The sequence below is a fragment of the Seriola aureovittata genome, chromosome 6, assembly GCF_021018895.1.
Source record: "Seriola aureovittata isolate HTS-2021-v1 ecotype China chromosome 6, ASM2101889v1, whole genome shotgun sequence".
Taxonomy (NCBI): domain Eukaryota; kingdom Metazoa; phylum Chordata; class Actinopteri; order Carangiformes; family Carangidae; genus Seriola; species Seriola aureovittata.
The window spans coordinates 14,125,940-14,151,237 of NC_079369.1; the positions used below are offsets into that span (position 1 = coordinate 14,125,940).

General features: G+C 36.9%; 1 long non-coding RNA gene across 1 annotated transcript in view; it reads right to left on the reverse strand.

Moving 5' to 3' along the window:
- Positions 1–25,298, reverse strand: part of LOC130170455 (uncharacterized) — a 72,377-nt gene that overhangs the window by 41,931 nt on the left and 5,148 nt on the right. The window contains exon 3 of the long non-coding RNA XR_008827987.1: positions 19,084–19,223. This is a non-coding gene — a long non-coding RNA (uncharacterized LOC130170455). The remainder of the gene's footprint in view (positions 1–19,083; positions 19,224–25,298) is intronic.

Genomic DNA, 25,298 nt, shown 5'->3' on the forward strand with positions numbered 1-25,298 from the left:
ACTGTTTTACTATGACTTTTTAACAAGATCCATTAATGATATGTTCTGATTTGTTGACATGTTGGATAAAATGTTTTTGTTTTCCGTTTTACTCACAGTGAATAAACAGTATTATTCAGCTGTCCTACAGGATATTCTACAATTATTTCTGCTCATTTTGGGGAAGAGGAGCGGGTTTTGTGTGTGTTAGTGTGTGTGTGTGTGTGTGTGTGTGTGTGTTTGTGTGTGGGGGGGGTGAAAGGGTCCAGGTGTAAGTATTTGACCGCTCACAAGGGGAGTCTTCCTTTCCGAGATAAATGGAGAAACCTGGTATCAGCAGGTCATGTGTAATAAGCACTCATGATTAATGTCTTTAAAGAAGAATCACCTAAGGGACACTTTAAGCTGATCAGGAAACCAAGCTGTGATATGATGAATGCTCACTTCTGAGTAAAAATACACACTCTGAATCCTTTGGCACATGGGAAAACCTCCTTACTTGCCTAATTGCCTCGGCATATAAAGATGATCCATTTGATCTCTGAGATTTATTTTTCTAACTGGAACACATCTACACATTCTAAGTAAACTTTGAGCTTTATTTTTTAACGATGTGTGATCAATATTGATATCTTACACTGATGAAAAGAGAGTTACTATATGCATATATTGTTTTATGCCATTTGAGTTTTTTAACATGTTAATTTTCTGTGCTTCAAGATTACAAAATAGTCAAAAAGCACTAATTTACTCCAGCAGTCTGGTGTGGGTATTTTTTCTTTTTTTTTTTTTGGTCTTCATATAAACCACAACGGCTCATTCATTCTGGTTCCAAGTCATTCCTCAGGCACAGTGTGGCATGACATAAACACATACATCATTCACAGAGCTCAGCCACTCTAAATACCTCTTTGGTTGTGCACCTTTGATATTAAGCAAAAGTCATGTTCGTAAAACCGTTCACTCAAATGGAATGAGATAGGGAGATTATCTCTGAAAGCCAGCATCCACTCTTTTGAAGAGTGATCAGCTATCTATCAATATGCAAGAAGACACGGGGATGGAGGATTTATGAAGGTTTTGTTGCACAGTAAAGTCATACTGTTGATTAGACTGTTGACTGGTGTAATGTATCAAGCCTGTCCTGAAAAAATATGTTCATATACTACACCATGTTGACTATATATATTGAGTATATACATATTTTTTTCCAGAAATCACATAATGAAAAAGTGTAGGTCATATCATATTCCAAGACTAGACATGGTCCGTCCAGCAAGTTTTTAAAAGTCCATTCAGAATTAGTTTTACTAAAAGTTCGTCAGCCCTTAAAGTGTTTGGTTAGCCACGTGTAACCTTTGAGAGTTTCTGAAGGTTCATGCGACGTGTTTCAGAGGTAATAAATTCCTGACGAGTGAAAACAAGCGTCTCCCAACGTTTTTCCTGCAGAAACAGACTGGGAACCAAAAACTCTGTCAAGCTGCCAAAAATTGTTTGTGTCATAGATGACAAGAAGCTCACAAAGAAAGAAAGAAAGTTGCTAACTGCCAGACAGTATTATTCTGACCACGTCACATTTAACAGAAGAGTGTCAGTATGTAGCTGATACACAAGTTACGCAAACAAATATGGGGTTTACGTGCTTGAGTATTTCATGTTTCACTTTTACGAAAAAAAGGCCTCAAGAATGAGAACTGTCCTTTCCTTGGACTAATTGCCTCTCAGGCAGTCTTTCCAAACAGAAAAGGACTAGGCTGAAACAGTTTTGTACCTTCAAAAGGTGTTTTTCCAAAATCCGGTGTTGGAAATTGGACATTTCTCATAATGGGGTAAGTTCTGAGAGAAATGTCACCAAATGGTCATACTGAACGCGTTAATCCTACGGTATTCACTCATACAATATCTGTTTGTTGCCACTAAAGCAGAGCTGTGTTTTTATGGTTATGTTAAGGATCTCAAAAGCTCTTGGTTAAGGTTTGGGAAAGACTAATTTTGGTTAAATAGTGAAAAACTCATCGCTGGCACGACGCACAAGACAGGATGTATTAACTCTCTAATATTCAACCAGAAACATAATCCTTCCCTAACCCTTAAATGAAGTGTTGTAGTAGCCTTAACCTTATCACACACAAGAATCCAGACATACTCACCACACTACACCTACAGCTTCTGTGCTGTACAATAACAAAGCACTTCCTCGACTATTAAAACATGTTGCCAGTGAACAAAATCTACGCAGCAATTATTTTTGTTTCAAAAAGTATTTGGCAAAATAAATCAGTAGTATACAAATGTAATTCCTAGGCAACTGGGTTGAATATACAATATTGGAAAAATGGCTTCATAGTGTTAACTGATAAAGAAGGACCACATTCAAATTTCACATCTATGGCAACATCAAACTATTATTACCGCGTCTCTCCTGTGCACAAATCCAGCTAATTTTGTTACATCTAATGCATTTATGCCTAATCTCTCTCTCTCTCTCTTTCTGTATCTTTTTTCTTTCTCCCACTTTCAAAAAAGTATAGGAAAAAAAAGAACAAGATGTATTATTTGCTCATCTATTCCCATTTCTCAAAATGCCCAGCCTCCTGTTGGTTTGAGGGCTGGGGCTCTTTGACCACCGCCATAGCTGCAATTCCTCCCACACAGGAGAGAATGGCATGACATTTACCAGAGCTGCAAGCGGTAATACATTTTTTTTTTTTTTTTTTTTTTTTGAAATGGCAGGGCTGGAATATACAGGGCTGAAAGGACCCATGCTGGGCCCCACTGGGACTCCTTCACACTGGCACGCTAAGCCCATTCAGATGGGGGCAGTAATTACAGGCATGGAGGCAAAGCTGAACTAATTCATACAAGGTGTAAAGCATTTGCAGACCAAATGTCCGTCAGTTTACTGTTGGAACACCCGTTGTATTTAATGACTGAGACGTTTGTGACACCACCATTGATTTTCAGTGTCCACAGTGACCTCAATGTTCAAAATGATCAATCAAAAAATGACTTCATCAACACGGATTTAATTTGAGTTGATTAATTATACACATTCACGTCTAATGCCATGGATCTCTGAGAGGAAGTTAATTATGGATCACAATGGAGACCACTCATGTATTTGTGGAGTTTTACATTTATTCAAACTGGACAAACTCACTGAACAAAGTTTTACTGTTCTTAAGTATGAAAAGCTTTATCAACTTATCTGCATTTCACCACAAAACTGACAGATTCTCACCTGTAATTGTGCACTGGTATTTTCACCAAAGCAGCATGTTAACGTACCAAACTATACAACCACATTACTATGGAAATTACTGCATTGTAATTAGGATAGCCATTATTTGGAATCAGACACAGAAAGTGAGAGAATATGCTTAACACAGAGAAGTATATTTATATCCATCGACAGACGTTTGTCCATGAAAATATTGTTTGCAGAAAACCATTGGGAGCAGTAACCTCCAGCTAAAAGGCCATATTTTCTCATTTTAATTGGATGTCTTCACAGTAGCATTGAGAGAGGTCTCTGTTGCAATACAAAGGAGGAAAATAAGAATACCACTGCCCTTTCATTATTCCCATAAACACCACAATTGCTCTACAGTGAAATGAGAACTTTTGTAAACTCTGAATATCATACAAGCACTTAAGTCAAGTTACAACTGAAAGGTAACCAAGATCGGTTACTCCTTCGTTTGCTCTCCTGAATGTTTGCCCGTCTGTCGGTTCGTTTTGTTGTTTAAGCAATTTCAAATGTCTGAGACAGCAACCAAAAACATCATCTCAGTAGGGTGGCACTGGAGCAGTCATAATCAAAATCACATCTCAGCGTCTTTGATATGAAAGCTGACCCCCCTGTGAACATGGAAATCAATCTCTTTGACTGGCACTGAGCAGTTTTTTTTCATTACATGAGTCTAAAAACAGTGCATTACTTTCTCAAGGACCTTATTTCATTCTCATTCATTTTCTTCTTGCATTTAATTTAATTTCAGAGCTGTTTAAATGTATTTGTATCTGTGAAAACCAACAGTTTGCAATCTGTTCTTTTTCAGATAAAGGCCTCAGTGGCCTCTGTTTGATTTTTACATTAGTAGCAAAAGCCGGTAAGGAGGACTAGGAGTAAGGGAAAATATGAAAGGTGGAAAGTGATGAAATGAATGACTAATAACTTGAGTGAGCAAGAGCGAAAACAAACAGACTTACTTACACCTGCAAGTAGTACCTCAGAAAAATCATATCGTTTTAGCCTAAATCATAGGAAATGGGTTTTTTATTTCCTCCAACTGAGACCCAATTTTATTCACTTAAATGAAAGAGTGGTTTCAAATAGTGATAGAGGTATTCGTATGTGTTCCCTAGGTTAGAGTAACGATATCACAGTGTAAAAGTACTTGGTTACAAATCAAAGTCCTGCATTTAAAACATACTTAAATAAAAGTGCATATTAAAAAGTACTTGTTTTGAAGAATTAGTCAGTGTTATAACCATTATATATTATTGATTTGTTATAAACAACATTTTATTGTTGAAGTTGCTCAAGGTGGAGCTAATTTTAACTACACGTGTTTGTTATTTTATGAAGTGATCACATGTATTGTCTGTGAAATCTTGATTCACCAAGTAATTATAGCTCCAAAATGAATGTAGAGAAGTACAATGCACAACATTTCACTTTGAAATGGAGTGGAGTGAAAGTATTGAGTAGTAAAGTACAAGCACTTCAGAATTGTACTGCAGTACTGTACTTGATTAAATGTACTCATTCCACCACATGTATCATGTCTTAAGAAGCTGCAGCTGAGCTTCAACCAAACTACACTGTACATGCCAACAAATTATTATTTGACAATTTTAGTACATGGTGGTAATTTGACGATTTAAATTTAATATTTTTCAAGTTGTGACTTCTTCTTACTGGTCTGAGCCACAAAAACACTCCAATTTACCTCTAATCTCTGACTCTGTGAGAGTTTCTAAAGAAATCTTTAAGTCCACTTTTGACACAATACTAGAAATTAAACCTGAGTCTAAACCTGTCACTGATACTCTGCTGACAAATATAATCCTATCAAGTTCATTCAGTGGGGGTGTTGTCCATGCTAAGTTGCGCACTTAATGGATATGGTATAGGGTTTCAGGTTCCTGTTGTTGCGGAGGCTGAAGGCCTTTAAAAGCCACTGTGAGCTAGTTACTCAGTACTGATCCAGTTCCTGGATGTAATGAATCTTACCATGGGGTTTAACCCAAAGAGTGACAACTTCAGAAGGAATAATTGAAGGACAAAAAATGTCTTGGTCATACAATAGGATCAATGTGTCTGGTGAACTCTGGGGTGCATGAGCAAATCTTTAAGTATGAAGTTATGTTATGGCGAGGATATTTGGCACATGGTGTCACAAATGCAGACACTAATCAGCAACGGGTCTGTGCTGGTTATGTGTATTTACTGTAGAGCGGCAATGTTTAGTTTATCAATTGATTAGTTGGTCGATACAAAATCAATTGGCAACTACTCTGACAATTGATCCAAGTAATATTTCAAGCAAAAGGGGAAACCAATCCGTCGTTACAGCCTCTCAAATGCGACGATTGTCTTTCTGTGTTTATGTAATTGTTGGATATTTTTGGGCTTTAGTCAGACAAAATATATGAAAACACCACTTTGGACATCTTGTACCTTTTCACGGCTTTCTGACATTTTAGAGACCAAGCAATTAATCAAGGACATAAAAAACACATTAATTGGTAATTAAAATATTATCTTTAGTTTCTTTTAACATGCATGGAGCTCATGAATGATTGGTATTTCTCAGGTAAGTTGTAATAGAAAGGTTGCATAAATACAGATACTGGCCTTTAATTACCTAAACAATGGGGTATTCAATGTATGATACTAGATGTATTCAATAATGCCTTCAAATTTAATACGCATGATTGCTAAATTGGACCATAAAACAGTGCTTAAAAATACTGCTGACACACATCTTAAAAAGGGAAATACATAATGCAGTACAATTGTTAATGCACCACATGTATTCCATTCAAACAATGCAAGCTTCAGGAAAAAAAATGCAGTTACAATCATCTTTATTTCTTCTGACTTGGCTGCAAGGAGAAAAATACCTTAAATTTTAATTAAGCTGCGCATCATAAAACAACGAAAGTGTATTGGACGTTGCATGATATAGTGAAACACGGAATCAAATATAATGAGCAGTAAAAATTTTATTCTGTCAGAAAAATCTTTCAGCATTAAGACTAGAACTGCAGCATAAGATAATCCATAAAAACACATGAAATGTTAATAGATTTTAATGATTGATGCAAAGATAATTGGAATGTCAGAAATGAAGAAGTGTAGAAGAACAGAGGTGTTTTGGAGCGTAATAGTTAAGCTGGTGGCATAGATTCAATCAAATTATGGCCATTGCAAACTTGATGCAAAAATGACTCCTCTTGATAACACAAAATGATGAAAACCTGAAAAATCTAACTGCAGTTGAATTCTGTTCTTTTTCATTCTATGCCCTCAAGCAATCACATAAAAAATGAATGATGGATGGATGGATAATATGAGATACTGTATCTCACTGTGTTGTAAATGCCATATGAAATAAATGTTGGAAACTTTCACTCAAGTTTCAGACAAAGTCAGATAATTGAATAAAGATTTTAATAAAGTAATTTGAAAAAAAAAAAAAACACGGAGTACATAGAGGGCTTCTTTCAACTATAAAACACAAAATATCTGGTCAAAAAAAATCCTGTTTATCACTGTACCTGCTTTTGAATGTCATTAAAAAACAGCGTCACTACCATGCTTTCTGCCGCAAATGCAGAGAAATTATTCCTATATACAAACGTGAAATATAATGCGGGAACAGGTGCGAAACAGTAGAATATTCATTAATATTCACAGACCTATCGTGACCACTGACAGTGAAGATATTTCCTCAACAACAAAGAGCCACGGCTACCGAGGATGTATCCTCCAAGGCCCACTCAACAACCAATGGTGAAACGAACATCAACTCTCCAGTATTTAAATCAGCTTTACTCCCGAGTCATTTGTATGCAATGAACAGGTCAGGTGAAACTAAATTGATTGAGACAATCCCATGGGTTGTTGGAAGAGCGTACATGTACTGTAGCTTTGGTCTGTTCAGTGGAGGTCGTCATCCAAAGAAGCTATGACTAAACCTACTTTCGGACTGAATTTGGCCACGATTTACAGACCTACAAACCTTATGATACGATCTGGCTTTGAGCAGATGTAAAGCAGGACAGACTTTCTAAAACTATGGGTCTGAATTGATTGATGGATTGATTCAGCAAACAAGCATCTTTACCCCCCTAAGCCTGCTCACTGCTCCAACCATTAAAAAGGACCTGAAGACCAATTTTCTCATTTTGCTTTTTACTATGAGTGGTGGGGTTGTATAAAAGAACACTAATATCTGCTCAAGTCAGACCAGTTTTGTATTTAATGTTCTTTCTGTAATGAAAGTGGGCGGGGCTCAGGTAGATGATGACGTCACATACTTCCATACAACAACTGGAATTTAGCCCATTTTTGCTCCAAAAGAGCTGTGTTTCCAGGCTCCTGTCAATCAGATCTGATGAGACCACACCCACACAGGGCTGAAAAAAAGCTGATTTGCTGAAATTCTGAGTGATAAATATTCAATTAGTATTAAATAAAGAATTTTTTTTCTTAACTTTAACTTTGATTGATGCTTAGTCATGAATATTTAATGTTGAAGAGAAATACTTCATTTGGAGGGGTTTTAAGACTAATCATTAAGTTCATAGTCTAAGTGTCAATGGACGTCTTGTCCAAGGGTTCACAAGTTGGTCTAATATTAGTTAGTAGCTCCTCTTAACACGTTAACAAGGGAAGACAAAACCTGACCTGAAGCAGTTCACCTAAAAATTTGGTTGATGACCTAGAAAGTGCATAAAAACATGTAGCCATATACTTAGTAAGAGGTTACTTTCGATCACAGAGCAAAATGCCTCCTTGAACAAATTGCTATTCTTGTCACGTCACGCTTGTACTGTACAATAACACTGCAGAGCAGAACGGCAGGCTCCACAGGGGTGTCCTACTTTAATAAATGAGCTGAAGCTCATATGCCTGCAAAGAAATCACTTGCTCCAGAACATCGGAACTGCAAATGTCCTTATGTAACAACATGATGTTGTGACAAAGTAAATTTGAGATACATTAGCTGGTTCAAAGTAGCAGAATCATTGTTTTTATGAGGCATATTTTTTCATTTCCATCATATTTTCTGCATGTGTACTGATAGGTACCTCAGGATTGTCTTCAGGTGTTCTTCGAACGTAATTTCCCCAAACACAAATTACTTTTTAACTAAGGTACAAATTCGGGGAGATCAACGCTAACTGAGAGGGATTGAGTGAGACATTCTTCACATCCTTCCCACATTGATGTTATTGGCTCATGCCTCTCTATATCTAAATAGAGTTAATGACTTTTACATAAACCTGTGATGTGCAAAGGGCAGCAAGCAGATGGTCTGATGGAAATTGATGACAGGTTTAGGAGTCATTAGTAACAATACTGTCTGGCAGCAGAAGCGCCAAAGAGTGGCCCTGCGAGTGTGATCTGCTGTACTCCCTGCCTCCAAGCCTCCTGGAAACAACATGTGGCAGGGACCTACTGTGAACCTCTATGTATTAAGGCATCGATATGTGGTAATTGTGTGCACTGCCAGTTCAAAACTCAGATAGTATGATCAGTGCTGGTTGTTGAGCAGTATTTTCACAACGCCAAAACTATTAGTCATTAGTGGCCCTGCTGCGGTACAATCTTTAGTCTATCTAGAGGGTGACCATTTGGGAATTGCAGGAACAAAACTAAGCTGTAAAATTACATTCCATATATTTGCTTAGATCTTGTCTTGATTCAAAGCCGAATTGCTTTGTGAAAGAGTTTTCCACAAACAATAACAATTACTTTTTACAGTTGAGCTGTTCAGAGATTTGTTGTTATGTTTCTTTGACTGTTTTAAAGACTTCACTTGATGTTATGGCTCCATTCAAGAGACATTTTGTTGAGGGACTTTATGGCCCTCTAAGCAAACAATCGTTTAAATTCAATTAAGGCTATGAAACACAGTTGAAAACAGTCCTTTTAAAGCTTTGTTTTTGTGCTATCTTGACCTATGTGCAATGACTATATCCAGCCTAGCATATATATATATTGCACATAACAGTAGGTGAACTCTTCAGTGTATATACTGTGAATAAAATGGAATCATTAGCACAAAGCTCAACATAATGAGGAATAAACAATAATGGGATGAACCCACTGTGCTTCTGCCCATCAGAGAATTTCATAATTAGCAATTAGTGGTCATTGTATTATGGTTGGTGCAACTCAAATCTGGCTGAAGTGTCTACATTCGCTTACCTATCCTGAGGCATTGCAAATAAAATATCCCATTGGATTCAGACGTGATTAATGTCTGTCGCAAGAAGGGCTGTAATGGCAGATTAGGCATGATTATGAGTGGGCTCATTTATTTTCAACATGTCATTATCTTTTACAACATTGACTAAGCAAATGGCCAGAGTGTGTTTATGAGTACGAATGTAAGCGGTGTTTTCCTGATCATTAATAGTTTGCATTAAAAAAAAAAAAAGTTGATGAAGAGAACTGAAACAGGAAGAGAAAAATTGCATTCATTAAAGTGTATAAATCTTAATGTACAAAATTAAATTAAATTCAGATGTTATTCATTTAACCTTTTTGCAAAAGGCTTTTGTTATCAAACTAAACCTCTGCACTGACATTAGAAAATTATATGTCACGTGAGCCCTAATAACATTTGATGCTGCCCAAGAAATGTTCGACTGCACCAAATCATGTGCAGTACAACTTGCTTTTTCTAAAATGTAAAAATAAAAAACTTGGATTTAATTACAAGTGCTATTACTTGGAACTAATTAAAGGAGTAAAATAACACACTTAAAGTGTAAAAGACCAAGAAAAATAGAATTATAGAATTCAGTCGTCACCTTGAAGACTCTACTATCCCATATCATTTCTCCTTGTTCATTGCGCCCCGATCCAACAATATCATTATCAAACATCTTGTATCTTGTCCTTATTAATTCTGATGTTTTCACATTGTCTTCAAAAATTTAATTATGAAAACAAAAATGTTCAACAGCTTTTTTCCCTGTATTACTAGGTGTATTGTCATTTGACCATTCTGATAAATTTTGATGAGCGTGTTGAGCAATAATTGAATAATTGATAACTGTTTTCCAATGGCTTGATTGTCACAAACCAAGACAAATAGAGTGGAATAGAATCATGAAATATTCACTTGAGTGTTGGGCTGAACATTATTAACTCCAAAGTCATTTTTACATGAATGCACGTGTCCTCATCCAGACAAGGTAGCTTGACCATGAACTCTAAAGTAAGAGACAATAAATAATAACCGTATTAAAGAAATGTGTTGTGCTTAGTTTTTTTCTCCTTCATCACAGTTAAAGAAAGTCGAACATATGCAGTCAAGGCCCTCAAGTCCCTTTAATTACTGCAGGTACAGTGGCCAAAAGCCTTCAGGTCAAGGTTCAAAGAGATTCATTTCCAACAAACACAAACCTTCACTCTGTCCCTGACATTTCTTGTAGTTGGTGCTGCAACATATTTTACACTGATTGTATTTGGTGTAGTTATAAACACTTCAGTTGCCCTTCTAGTAAGCAGCTCACACTAAACAAATGTAGCAACACAAACAATGAACTTTCAGCTCCAATAAACATCAGCCACATAATAATATCAGCGTGGTTGCTGCCAAACTGTATCTGTAACAGATCTGATTAGAGACTGTTTTTTGTTCTTTTTTTTCTTTTTTCAAACCAGCTAAACTGCCCTGGTATTGCATGTCTTCATTTCTAAATATGGAGGTCTGAAATAAAAAAATGTAGTAAAATTATTCCATCCCATGGATATGGATGGCAAGATATTTTCTCTTCTCTTTCCCTCCATAACCCAATTATTCATGGTGAGACTGGACTCAAAATAATAGCTGACTTAAATCTCACCCTTTACATCATGATGACTTGGTGCCATCTGCTGTTAATATAGAGATCATATTGCTTGGGGATGTTAGACATTTGAAAAACAACTCAGAATAGGGTAGCTCAGACTATGAATACATATTTAATTGTACTCTCTGTATACACTTCTTTTGTTTAAAGTGCACTTTTACAGCAGTCCAAACAAATGTCTATCTCATTCACACTTAATATCAGCATACTATTAAAGAGGAGAACAATCTGCCATTTTGATTAGTGTATGATCAGTTTTCACAAAAGCAAACAAAAAGAGACTACATGAATCTGACACTTACTTCTAAATCTTATTTCACATTGATATAATGTGCATTGCCATAAGGTCTATGGTAATGTGCATCCATTTCATAATTTTGTAAAAGTGCTGGACAATAATAAAAGCTACCCTCATGACAAACGTCTCACAAAGAAGCACAGGCCAAACGTATAAACACACAACATGGCACCTCCTTCGACGAGTGTGTGTTGCCACCACCACGGACAAGTTGGATTGTGGGAGTTAGGTATTAGTTAGCATATCAGTGACACAGATTAACATACATTAACATACATTATGGCTGAATTAATCATGGCATGTAGTAGAACTTGGAAAGGCATCTGAAAACAGTCTGCTCTGAAGTGGATTCAAGGAAGAAAGCTCACTGTTCTTGCATAGTAATCTCATGCAGCTCAAATAAGCACATGCATCATGTATGGTAGCAGCCTGTGATAGCTGAGCTCTTGCATACAGCTTATTCATTGATTTTTCAAATTCAGCATCTTCTATTGCCTTGTTGTAGTTGCTTTTCTCATTACTGAAGGTTTAGTTGTAATGTAATTGTAAAATATATATTTTAACATTTTAAAATGATTCATGATTCTACTATTAGCTTCAATATGGCCGCTCTATGTCTAGCTTTTAGGACAAATATAAAAGGATGTCTTTAAATTGATCTTTTAATGTTAACTGGTAAGTTGTGATCTACAAATGAATCATCACTGCACCAGTATATTTGAATTTTTCATCTTCATGGAGAGCAAAACATGGCAACTCAGAGTCATCTTACCACTCATGGATGCTACTGGTTAGATAGCTTTCCTTGGTTTAGTATTTCTCTACCTTGGGATCAGCACACCATGTGGGGTCACTTGATTTGTTACGGTTATAAATCTTTTTGAAATAGTATAAATATTCTTTTGTTATTATTCATTTTTCATAACTTTGAAATATTTATTTGAACTCATGAAAATGGAACATGTGTAATACTCTGTGAATGTGTACTGTGCTATTCTGTGCAGATCTTTGTTGTGCATATGACTTTTATAAGATGTGTCATTTTTATTCTATTGTTATAGTGCCTTCCAAACATCTTTGCCAGGGACAATAGATGGAAATCAGTCCTGCTGCCTGTTTTTTTCTGTTGATCAATGAACAGTGTCCTTGTCAAGTGATTTAATAAAAAATAATGACATGACTGATGAAAATAATTGGTCTTGATAATTTTGGGGCCTGAAAATGGGGTCACTGGTCACAAATTGCAGACAAAATAGTTTATTTATTATGTGAAGTTACTCATTAATTGAAAATAACAAAATATAAACGTCAATCTCTTCCCTTGAGGAAAGAAAAGTTAGAAACATTGAAAAAGGACGTTTTATATGAATAACATAAAAATAAATCAAAAGTCCTCCTGCAGCCACAAATCCAAATCCCTCTTGGCCAAGGTGAAGCAAATCCACAAAATGAATTGATAAATAAAGTGAGTGAGTCTCAAAGTGTGGGGATTAAACTAACACATCAAATGTCACTGATTCCATTATCAGCATTTTGGTCATGGCTACTTTTGTGGTTTGCTATCTCGGCTGAACACACAGCTGGGGTCCTATCTAGGTATGAACACAGATTCTGCCTTGGGCCCAGGTAGCACATTATGTGGCAGCGCTCTTGGAGATGAACACTAAGCAGATAATGTCATTCCTCCCAATACTCATCATTAACTCCTAACTGCCAGGCATATTGTTACAGCCCTTATTGAGGCAAAACCATATCATTGGTAGTATGACTCAGGTCCTGACCGCCTGTTCCACTCAGTTAAGAGTAATACGAATAGTTTCCTTTTAAACACTACTTAAACAGCCCTCAAAGTGCTCTTAAAATTGTAATGTAATGAAAATGCCATGCATGAAACTGGAATGCAAGTGCCGGAGCCGCTAGTATCACTTGAAAAGGACCATTTAAAAAGGCAAGCTGCAGGACTTGATGGACAGCTTCTTCTCTGTGTTGCAACATGGAAAGGGGCTGACAACTTGAATTATATGGTTATTACACTGGCCCAGTCTGGCTGTATGGACCTGCTGACACCTTCACAATAAACTTGACCCATCACACACCAAGCTTTTTGCCAGTCAAGAGCATGGGCTTAATGAAAAGCTACTCCTATTTCACTTTACTCTGAGTATCTACTATAGGTAAGGCATGCTCTCAAACCTTTGCTCCACATCCTCCAGCAAAGTTTCAACCAAAAAAAAAGCGCAGAAATATACAGAGCGTCATATTGCTTTAACTCGAGAAATGTCAGGTTACAATATATATGACTCAGTCAGAATAGATGAGTCGGCTTCCATTGCTACTATCATAATCAATACAGACAAATGTTGCTCCGTGTCAACATGATTTACAATCTCTTTTGCAGTGAATACAGATGACACTTGTGTGGAAACTAGACAATCCAAACAAAAAAAATACAGAAAATAAGAATAAAGAGCATTTGTTTATTCATTTGTTGTTATCCCTCAACCTTTTTACCTCTTGTTTTAGCCATTTCATGAACTCCAAGCGATATATGTTGCTTATAGTCTCTAATGATATGTATTCACTCATTGTGCTTGAATGCCCATATAGGAGAATCAACATAAGTAAACCACCTTGCTTGAAGTCACTGGCATGAAGTCCTTCTCCTGCTTACTAAATAATTCACAACCCTTAGTGTAATTGCAGTTTTAAAAATCATTAATTTATAATAATTAATGACCAGAAGGGCCATGTCTCACACTATTAGCCAGGTGAATTAAAACACCTTTGCTGCCTGGCATAGTGTAGCATTAAGGACCATATCTATTTCTTCCTGCCAAATGATAATTTCTGCTTTCCACGCAGCACCCACAAGCAGGAACTGTGTACGTGCTTTAGATATGTCTAAGACTCTACATCCAGACTCTACAAAAAAACCTTGTAACCTCACATTCACCTTAAAAACATCCAAAATCATAACTTGAAAATTACTCTTTGAAATATATAAATCTGTGCAATCAATCATTTCGTATAGACACAAACATCTCCTTTAGGAACAACACGGTTCTTTTTTTATATAAAAGCAAAAAAAAAAAGGTTACAGAGTGTGCATGAGCTGACCTGGGGTAATGTTTTTTCTTTTCTGCAAAAGCAGGCAGACGTTTTGGAACAGAACCATTCATTTCATTATTCAGATCTAGATCTAGATAAAGAGAAAGAACAGCTAATCAGTTACATACAGAAAATAAAACTAACCATGTGTACAAATGTACACTGTTGTTTAAAATGTGGAAAACCCCCAAAAATGCTGGAGGTGAGGGAATTTCCTGTTTTTTATTGAGGCACTTGCCCCTTCAGTAGGCTCTGCATGTCCCTGCTACTGAGATGGGTTATTAGTTTTACCTTGGGCCCCATATGTACTGGCCAAACTATTAATACTACATGTTATTATACACATTATTCATACTATATATGACAGACAATAGAATAGTGACTGTGTCAGAGGGAAAACTGCCTGAATATGCTAAAAGTGGACTTCTACAGTCGCTCAAAGTAAACCAAATGATTTGAGTGGAGACATTTGAAGGTATATACCCAGAAAATATGTGAATTTCTACTGCTCTACGTTTTCTGTTGAAGGGATTTCATATTTATCACTAAAAGTGTGACTTTCGAGGGTTATACTATCACTGCTGATATTCAGAAAGACTTATTTGCTTCCCTGAGATTATGCTTCAACTATGCCCCCACCCACCTCGATACATCTCAGCAGATTGTTTCATAAAATATTGTAAAATATGCCTTTTGGCCTGACGTGTTCACGTCTAACATGGTGGATGGAATCTGCGGTGTTTTGAGTAACTCCACTTCCTTAGGGGAACGATTTATACATCACATAATGCTAGAACCAGGAGAAGGCCTGACAGTCTCAGAAATGGGAATGTCAGATATCTGACTGAGGTTTTTATGCCAGTTTTCTGGTTGTACTGAGTTCTGTGGTTTGGGCCAGGGAATACTGAGGCCTCAGAGAGATTCAATACAGACATTTTGTTGATGTTCTCAGAGATGGTCCGTTTGACATTTTGACACCACTTCTATTAGTTTTGTCTATTTCCACCACTGGCTTGTCAGTCAAAACCAGAGAAATACCGGAATCTAAAGTCTGAATATCTAATAACGGTTGATTAATCATGTGCGAAGGTCCCTTATTTAATCATCTGACTATGGACCTTTATAAAATAACCAATTATACTAAAAAAATACAAGACTCATATTAATGATTTTATACCATAGCCATGTTCTTTGCCATTAGACGTGACAAATGTACTAGGGTTAAGAGTCTCAGATAAATAAGCAATAGTAACTAAGTCAGTAAGAGTGGCTTCTTTTTGCGAGCTTCACATCAAGATTTGGTTAAAATGAATGTAAAGATGAGTGGCAAAACTACATTTTTTAAAGGAAATTTTTTGTGAGAAAATCAGATATAGAGAGATAAAATCAGATTACTATCACAATATCTAAAAGGACTAAATTGTCCGAATTAGTCTCATTAGATTATCTTGAGATCTCCCAAGAGGTTTAAGAGCTGCAAATTCTTCTTAACATCCCAACATAACTTAAGTCTGTTCCTGCTGCTAGTGATACCACTACAGTACATGCCTCTGCAGAATAGTCTTGCAGGCTCTAAAAGCCAGTGCATGGGATGGGATGGGATGGGGGGGGGGCATAATCATGCATACTTGCTGAAATTACATACAAGGCCACCATTCTAAAGCGCTTAACAAAAGGGACATCCAGTGGCGTAGCATGGCATTGAAATGACAGTCTTGCCCTTGCTTTGTTTGACACGTCACAAGATGGCAACACAGTATCTCTCTAGCTCCTAGAGGTCACGGAGGATGGATGCACCACTAATCTCTGACACTCACTCTGGGATGGCGGGGGAAATCAACGGAAACTGGGGCTTTAGATAACTTTGCTATCCACCAGTGACCTCAAATGCGGAGACATCTCAAGGCCCGCTGTGCTCCGTCAACCAAATCCTTCTTACTGCTTGGTGACTTCAGAAAAGGAGATGTTGCCCGCCCCACAAGGATAAATCCCAGCCAAGAACAGACTATATATTAATCTGATATTGTCGTTTTATTGTTTGGGGAATAATGCAGTGGAAAGCAATGATTGATCGGAGGGCTTGGGAGACTTTCATATTGTCAAATCGGTCCATTTAGAGATCTGTGGATGTTTCTCCAGGGGGCATGATCTCACAAATCCAAACAACAAAAGTGTCATCATGTACAAGTGTTTCTGAGTGTTTCCTCTCAGTACTAAAGAATAAAAAGCACAAACATTGAAACCCTCTAACTTAATGTTAACTAATACTGGATTATAAATTATTCTATCAATAAAATACTGATCGTTAAAATTATTTAATATCACAAACACTTTTGTTAAACATGTAGATTTAGGCATCAAATCATAAAGGTACAGGTCACAAATGTGATCCACAATGTTCCACAAATGTCTCCAGTATAGACTCCGGTGGATGGATGAATAACTGTAAAAAAAAAAAATAAAAAAAAATAATAAAAAAAACCTGTATCTTCCACTGTCCCCCAAGAGGGAATATTATCAGGAAGGTTTGTGGTTTCATTGATTTCAAGGCTGCAATCATCCCCATCTGATGTAGTGGGATGAGGGAGGATAAGTGAGGCTCCACAGTCCGTGGACCATAGAGTGGGACAAGTCTTAGATAACTTCAGCAGTAACAATCTACTCTCTACATGAGTTCAAAGGGTTATTTCCTGTAACCACCGGGTGCCAAATCATTGCCACTTTTTTCCTCAGCAACTGTCTAATTACACCATGTATATACTGCATGAGATAGAAACCTCCAGATGCCCCTTTTTGGTCTATTTATCTGCCCTTCATCTCAAAATGTATGCTTCTTTCTTTGGGTTTTTAAAATCTGTGGTTTCTGTAATTAGTATTCTGGTTTAAAATGGTCTATATTTTCTTTTCCACTTTTGTCCAACAGAGCACATTCATACGATGACCCCATTTCAATACTCTTCATTAAAAAAAAAAAACTGCATCAAGTACAAAACATGTCTAATGGCCCTCACTGGAAATTATCTCTGTACAACTCTCTAATGGTGCTGTCAGGAGTGAGTTTCAAACCATTAAGCAATTTGCGGTGAATCAGGGCACACGGAAATAAATTGAATTCACACTTGCTGTGGTTGAAAGTTCTCAAAGACAGATGGAGAAGAATAAGCTTGCGCAGTTTTCCTGAAAGAATCAACTCAGGGAAAACCAAAGCAACACCATATTTGGTTTTTATAAAGACTTAATGAATGATGATGTTAACTTCAATGCCCTTTCCTCTTTTTAACCTGCCATGACAGCATAGGCATTTCAATCGACCATACGAATACTAAAAGAAAAAGAAGGAAAAAAATCCATTGTCTCTCTTCATCCTTCATTCATCATGTGCGTATTTAGGTTTTAGGTCAAATTTAATACTGAAAATATGCCACAGGAGCCCTCAAAACTTTTGGCGTCTTGACATCTTTATGATTACAGGGAGTTTATATATATAGGCTATATGACATCCACCATGAAAATAAACATGATGAATTAATCAGTTGTGCTTTAATGGGAATGTATCTATGGAACTGGATTCCAAAGCTTTCTACGCCTGTGTGCTGTGTCGTGCCAGACCTCAATCCACAAACCTCTGGGAGCAGCAGGGAGGATCCTTATTTGTGTCCTCTGGCATTGTTCATCGCTATTCTTACTGTTTGTCAGTGACACAAAGAGAAGACGCTTTGGACATTTTTTGGCATAGCAACCTAATTTTCATCCAGGAAAATAACTATATTAAATGCTTCTAAAAATGGGACCACACAAAAACACAAATTTTAAGTAATTATAAAGAAATGAAGCTGCATTTCTTGATGCAGGATTTTTCCCTTCCAGCTATCAGTATTAAACCCTATCCTCAGATGTCAAATTAAATGTTGGCCACCAAAACATATAATAACAGCTTATAGTAATGACTGGCAAAAATAAATAGTTAAAATGCAATATAATACTCTGTTTACTATAAATACAAGTTTATTTTAAAAAATATCTGCACAATTTATGTGTTTCCTTTTTTTAGGAGGAAATTATTTTAAAAATTGTTCCATTATAATTACATTATAATAACAAAATAAGCGACTTCTCTGGAAATATTTCAGTAAATATCCCCCAAAGACAACGTTTAATTGTCTTATTTAGTCTGACTGGAAAATATAAGAGAAATATCAGGGGAAAAGAACAACACTATAGAGGACACAAAACAAATGGCAAACATGCTACCTCTTTTTGTAAGAAATATTCTGATGTCAAGGTGCCCATCCCTCTACCAAAACCACATGCTCACACAAACACGTCTACAGAGCTTACACAGTTCACCAGCGTCACGTTTTACAACACAGTGCAGTAAGAGCAGCCAAATGTCCTGGCTGCATTTTATCTCCTTATTCAAGACACTGCACACAGCTTATCAGTAGTAATGAACTTCCTTAACTAACAGTCATCACCAAGCTTGGTGACAATATCACCAGTCAACACAAACAATCAATCGCATCTGCTGCAATAACATTATAAGGAAGTGCCTGCAATTTATCTTTATTAAATCAATAGGGATTTGATAGCCTTACCTGCAGTGGAGTGCTTTGCCCAGTGTTGGAGCTGTAAGTGTCTAGTGCATTGGGACAGGGGGAGATCTCTGGTTCACTTGTTGTTTGTCGGGGATGGGGTAGTTTGCTGTGTGGCTGGAAGCGACACTCCTAAGGGCCCACTGTGAATAGAGGTCAGGATAATAGACACAGTCACACAACAAAGACTGATAATCCTGTCTCGCCCCACAGCTCCCGTGTTGCAATCAGACATTTTAAGAGCAGTTAAGTTGCAGCGAGGGGCAGCTGAATGAACTGCGGTTAGGAAAGACTCCCAAGGTCCCATTATGGACAGTAACCGGTGTCAATTCGCAGCAATTAGACCACTCAGATGTGTCAGTAGACAGGCCTCAAATTAATAAATAAATAACGCCGACCACAAGTGCTCGCTGATATAGCCTTTTGAGTCATTTGAGTCTCCCAGTGGTCTATTTCAGAGCAGAACACTTAGTCCTTCAAAAAGTGACGAGGTGTACCTCCTCTTCCCCACTTATCCTGGATGACCTTTGAGTGAAAATAGTCCTTAGTGAGCAAGTTGCTTAAATCTGTTTCCACTGGTCATCAGAAACATTTGTTTAAAGTGGCACAGAGCCTTTAATGCTGCTTTATTATCAGGTCAAACTGCTGAGATAAACAAAACAGTAAGCAGGACCACCGCTCTCTTAATTCCTGCACAACATGAGTCAGGTCCGACATCAGCATTAGCCATAACTTAAAGAGCGTATAATGTAAGAGTGAAGATAATCAATAAGTGAAGGCAGAGGAACATTTATCTCGCAGCTGATGTTGCAAGCTGTTGTTGAAATGTACAGACCAAGCTTGTTCCTCTAGGCCTTAGAGTAAAGAGAAGCAAAAGAGTAGCCTCAGGCTCACCACTGTGTTGCCTCTATAAAACAAGGATCATCACAGTCTGGGGGACATAGCCCTGAAGTTAGGCCTGTGTATTTGTGTCACTATTCATTTCATCTCAAGTGTTGCGAAATCAACACAGTATGGGTGAGTTATTTCTGTTTGCTTTTTTTGTCTAAATATTACAAAAGTCCTCTCCTCCTAACGAATTTGGTAGAGGTAACATGGTAATACAATAAAGCCATAAAGCCTATCTATTTATGTAACCTGTTTCTCTCAGGGTCTCATGTCTCATATTGCAGTCTTTTACAGTGAACAATGAAAAAGAGCACAAAGTGGAGCCTCTGGATTTGACTGGGAGCACTCAATCAAGAGGAAGTCATTACTTCAGGATAAGGGGTAGCTGCCCGACTTCAACTGAATGCCTCACCTTTCAGCAATGCATAAATAATGTGCCAACAGTCTTTGATCTGTTGGAGGTGATAACTTCACAAGCATGTGGACACCTTCCACTGATAGAAGAGGCACTGCCCTGTCCAAATATGTGTCAACAAACATCACTCTCAGAGAAATGTACTGAGGAGGAAAATGTGAACAAAGGGAGAGGTCAAAATAGACACAGGCTTTATAATGTTATGCTAGTGGAAAGAAGAACGTGTTCACTGTAATTTCATTAAAGAAATAAAGATGGAGGTTTGAGAATGAGCTCCCTGTACTTCTACTTCAACAAGGCTGCAACTATTGATTATAAATGATTCATTTTTGCCAATTAATTTTATGTCAATCAACTTGCAACTTAATAGTTTATTAGTTCTTTAAAATTAAATATATTAATTTATTGATAATAGTACCAGGACATGTCAGCTTTAAACGACTCTAATACTTGGAAAGTTTATTATTATCATTATAATTATTATCATATTCAAATGAAATCTGTGGTTAAGTTTTTTCTCTCAGCGCAAAAGAAATCACATTAATGACAACTGTCAGCAGCTTTTCAGTGGCCATAGTGGACATTGTGATTCCCCCCAAGAAATCACAGAAGCCTGTAAAAGCCCTCTTCTGTCAGCAGAGCAGACTGGGTGACTGTTCCTGGACAGTCAAACACCCTGACACAGCTGAAAAAGAGAAAAAAAAAAAAAAAAAAACATAGTAAAGCGAGCATACAAAGCACTCCTCTGAGAGGTCAAAGCAAAGACAAGTCCCCCTTTCAGACAGAAAGAAAAATAAAAGCCTGTGTGTCTTTCAACACTCCTGCTTTCGCCAAAGTGCCCAAACTGTGTGAAATGAAGGGTCACCATGTAATAATGGTGATATTAAAAACTGTTATAATTGCCTCTCATTTCCATTTCAGATTTAAGCTGTGAAAATACAACCAGTAATGGCCCAGCCCTCACTGAAGCAATTTATTTAATCCTTATTCACCGCTGTGAAGTGGTGAAGAAAGTGAACAGGGGCAGGGGGCAGTACTGAAGTTCTGAAATTTTTTGCTTCATACATTCTTTTTTTTTTAAATATTTCATGGTACAAATATTCAATTTTTTACGTCCAAAACTATGCAGCAGAATATTTTGTAAAACTGTTAGGAGCTCTAGTGAAATGTCTACAAGAGCACATGTATCTTTGGTTCTCTCTATATTACAGCGAATGAGGCTGAGAACAGTTTGGGTTTAGCCCAGGGAACTTATTAGCAGAGCCTCCCTGGTGGGTGGACTTCCAGGGAAAAAGGAAAAGAGGCTCTTCTTCAGAGTTGGCTGTAACGCCATGAGCATCCTCTGCTGGTAAAGAAACACTTCAAACACCCAGCCTCTAATGAAACACACCAGAGAGGCACTATACTAATTAATACACAACCTGCATGAATAACCCATATGTGTATACTCAGTGTTCAATCTCACATTATAACTGCATCTTACATTGTAGAATACACTAATGAACACGTACATAAACATGGGGGAATAGTAGGTTCAGCTGTATGTAATGTCATGATGTATGCAGATGACAGCATATAAAACATCTGTCTATTTTTATGCAGTTTTTATTCTTTTTTTTTTTTAATGAAGACAGCATCTGCAGAGGCAGGGGTAATAAAGCCAGGCATTATGTATGAGCCCTCTAGTTTGGATGTGCTAACAGTGTAAATAAAGAAAGTGGTGGAGACCGCATCACCATATCACTGGGTCAGGTGAAAACCTTGAAACTCCAATCAGAGGGTTCCCTTAAGGACTGAAACTAACAATTATTTTCATTATTGATTGGTCTGACAATTATTCTCTCTTATGTTATAAAATAGTAAAATATCCCCACTACAATATCCCAAAGCCCAAGAAGATGTATTCTAATAGTTTGTTTTATTCAACCATCACCCAAAAACCCCAAAACATTCAGTTTACTATCAAATATAAACAGAAGAGCATCAATAACAGCATTTGAGAAGCCAGAGACTGCAATGAATATTTGATTAACTGACCCAAAATAACCACAAATTACTGTTGATCTGTTGATTGACTAATCATTGCAGCTCCAGTTTCCCTGCATTGAAATATACATGGATGTCTGTATATTGAGCCCAAAGGCCTGAAGTGCTGTGTAATTTTGCATCATTATGAAATCAACACACGTTTGTCTGTTTATCTAAAATGACAGCAGGCTTCTTTCTTTTATTTCAATCATTTGGAGTAAAGCCTGACCGACAATTTGGCCCGGCAAGTATTAACTTAGTATTAGCTTAACTGTAAAATGTCATGTCTCAGTACACACAGTATGTATCAAATTTAAGAGCCCTTTATAAAAACAGTTTCTTTATAAATTCTGTCTCATAAAACCTAAAATACTTGCTGGGTTGTAAATTGGAGATTTCACCGAACACTGGCAATGCGTAGCAAAAATAATGCAGCTACGAGTGGTCTGCTTTCCATACAAACTAAATGTCTTGGCTAAGGGTCCAAAACTACTCAAAGCAGAACACAATCTCACTGACTGTCAACTTCCAGCTCACATCAGCTTGTCAAATGTCATTACTTTGCCAAAATGCAATTCCAAAAACAAACCTACTCTATTGGCAGGGAATAGTTACAAAACTTTTTGTTTTAATATTAATTTAAAAAGAACTGAAGGAAATATTCCAAACTAAAAAGACGTGTTAGGTAACATTTACTTGTAAACCAAAAGAAAAAACAAGAATCGCTTCGTGTTTTGCAGCTGCTGTAAAACATACTGTACTATATTCCCAAATCCATGGCACAAAAGCTGCCTGGGCCATAAAACAGATTGCTGGGCCTATGAAAAACCACCATGTGGGTACAATAATAACTCATTGTCCACAGATACATGGGCTGTAGCAGTAATCTTCAGATCTCCTCAGTGAGGAAATATAGATACTTGTAAAAGCACTGAAGGGATTAGGCAGGGTTTTCTACCTCCTGCGGTACATGGCCTGAGTCATGCTGAGAGGAGCTCTGTGGAAGTCTGTTAAGGACGGAGAGGATTTGACCTAGCTGCTGCATTATTCTGATATGACCCAAACAAAGCCACCAGCATGAGACCAGTGTAGGGGGTTCCGTCTTTTTCTGTCTCTTATCCTCCCTCTTTACAACTAAGATGAATACAAAGAAATAGAATTTACAAGAAAATCTCAGTAAAATTAAGGAGCAATAATTTTAGAATCAAAATGAATTGTTGATATGTGAGCAATTAATCCATTATAAATTACGTATTTTATATGCATACAGTATAAGCACACAAAGAGAAAGCATTATTTAAAGGAAATCCACAGCAGTCTTTTGACCAGTTTTTTCTCAAACCATTTAGTTCACACTGCTGATGTACACATACAGCCATTAACCCTCTCAGTGATTCTCCTGAGTTAATTCCTAATGAAAAATAAATTGAGTTGCTCCCTACACTTTCATAACATTTCCTCTTCAGAATAAATGGGCTCCTTTATGAGAAAAGACACACTGTTGTTAATGATTTTATAAGCAGGGAGCCCACCTGACATCCTGTTTTCTATTACTGTTCTTTATTCAATTTGCAGGGCGCACTGCAGGTGACCTAACCTATAAAAGGGCACTCCAAATTAAATTATCAGAGCTCCTTGAAATTTTATAAATTCAGAATCGGCCTCACAGAGGGATCTCATACCAGAAACTAATGGCTTCACCTTTAGCTTTGCATAAATCAATCGCACCAAAGGTTAGAAAACATCATGCCAGGCCGTATCAATGCAGTTTTTAACATCATAACATGTAGTAATTTTGGAAGTGTGAATGGCAGGTGTATGAGGTCATGTGCGAGAGACTTGTGTGCTTGCATGTACGCACCCAAGTATGATTAAATAACTGTATGTTAAAGACTGGTAAGTACAATATGATCCAAATAAGTGCACAACAAAAGGTACGTATGTAACTATACTATCAATATAAAACTATAATATGACGATGTTTTATTTACATCTTCACAACATATGGGCTTTGATGGTTAATATGTGTACATGTCACATGAAAAGTGGTTTAAATTTGATTTCAACCCAACAGTAGAGTTGAAACAGTTAGTTAATCGGAAACTAATAGGTAACAATGTCAATAATTGACCAATATTTTAAATCAAAATTGCTAAACATTCTTTGATTCCAGCTTCTCAAATGTGACGATTTGTTTTATATAACTGAAAAAACAAGCCATTCAAAGACAGTGATGTCCTTTTTTCACTGGTAAATACATTTTTTAAACCAAATGATTAATCAATTAATCAAGAAAACAATCAACAGATTAGTCAACAACGAAATTAATGATTTGTCGCAGCCCTACTAGAAGAATCCCCATTATATTAGAAATGAACTAAATAAAATGAATATTTGCCATAATTGTTTTAGATATATTTCATCACTTTTCTTTCCATTTTTATTCAGAAATTACTTCTATTTGAAAATAGTTGAAAAACATGATATAAAGCAATACTAATCATTTTATTTTGTACATTTGTAAAAAGTGGCAGTGGAAAGCTCTGTCACCTCAAGAGGATCCCCTTTATCCTCGAAAGAGCACGAGCTCTTTCCAGTGTCATTTTGTTCCAGTCGGTAACCTAACAAGAGGTTGGTGGCACAAAAAAAAAGGCCCAATCAGTAACACTTGTTGCACCTGAGAACATGGAAATTTTAGACTTCTGTATGAGAGAAAATGGAAAACATTGTCTTGTAAAGAAGTCAGGAATATGTATAGGATCATTCAACTGTGTTCAATCTGAGTCAGGACAAATGCTTTTATGAAGCAGTCGAGCGTGAAGGAAATTCATTTGTAAATTGCACCCGATCTTTGGAGAAATGGCTCCTTTTTCAAATTCGAGTCCAG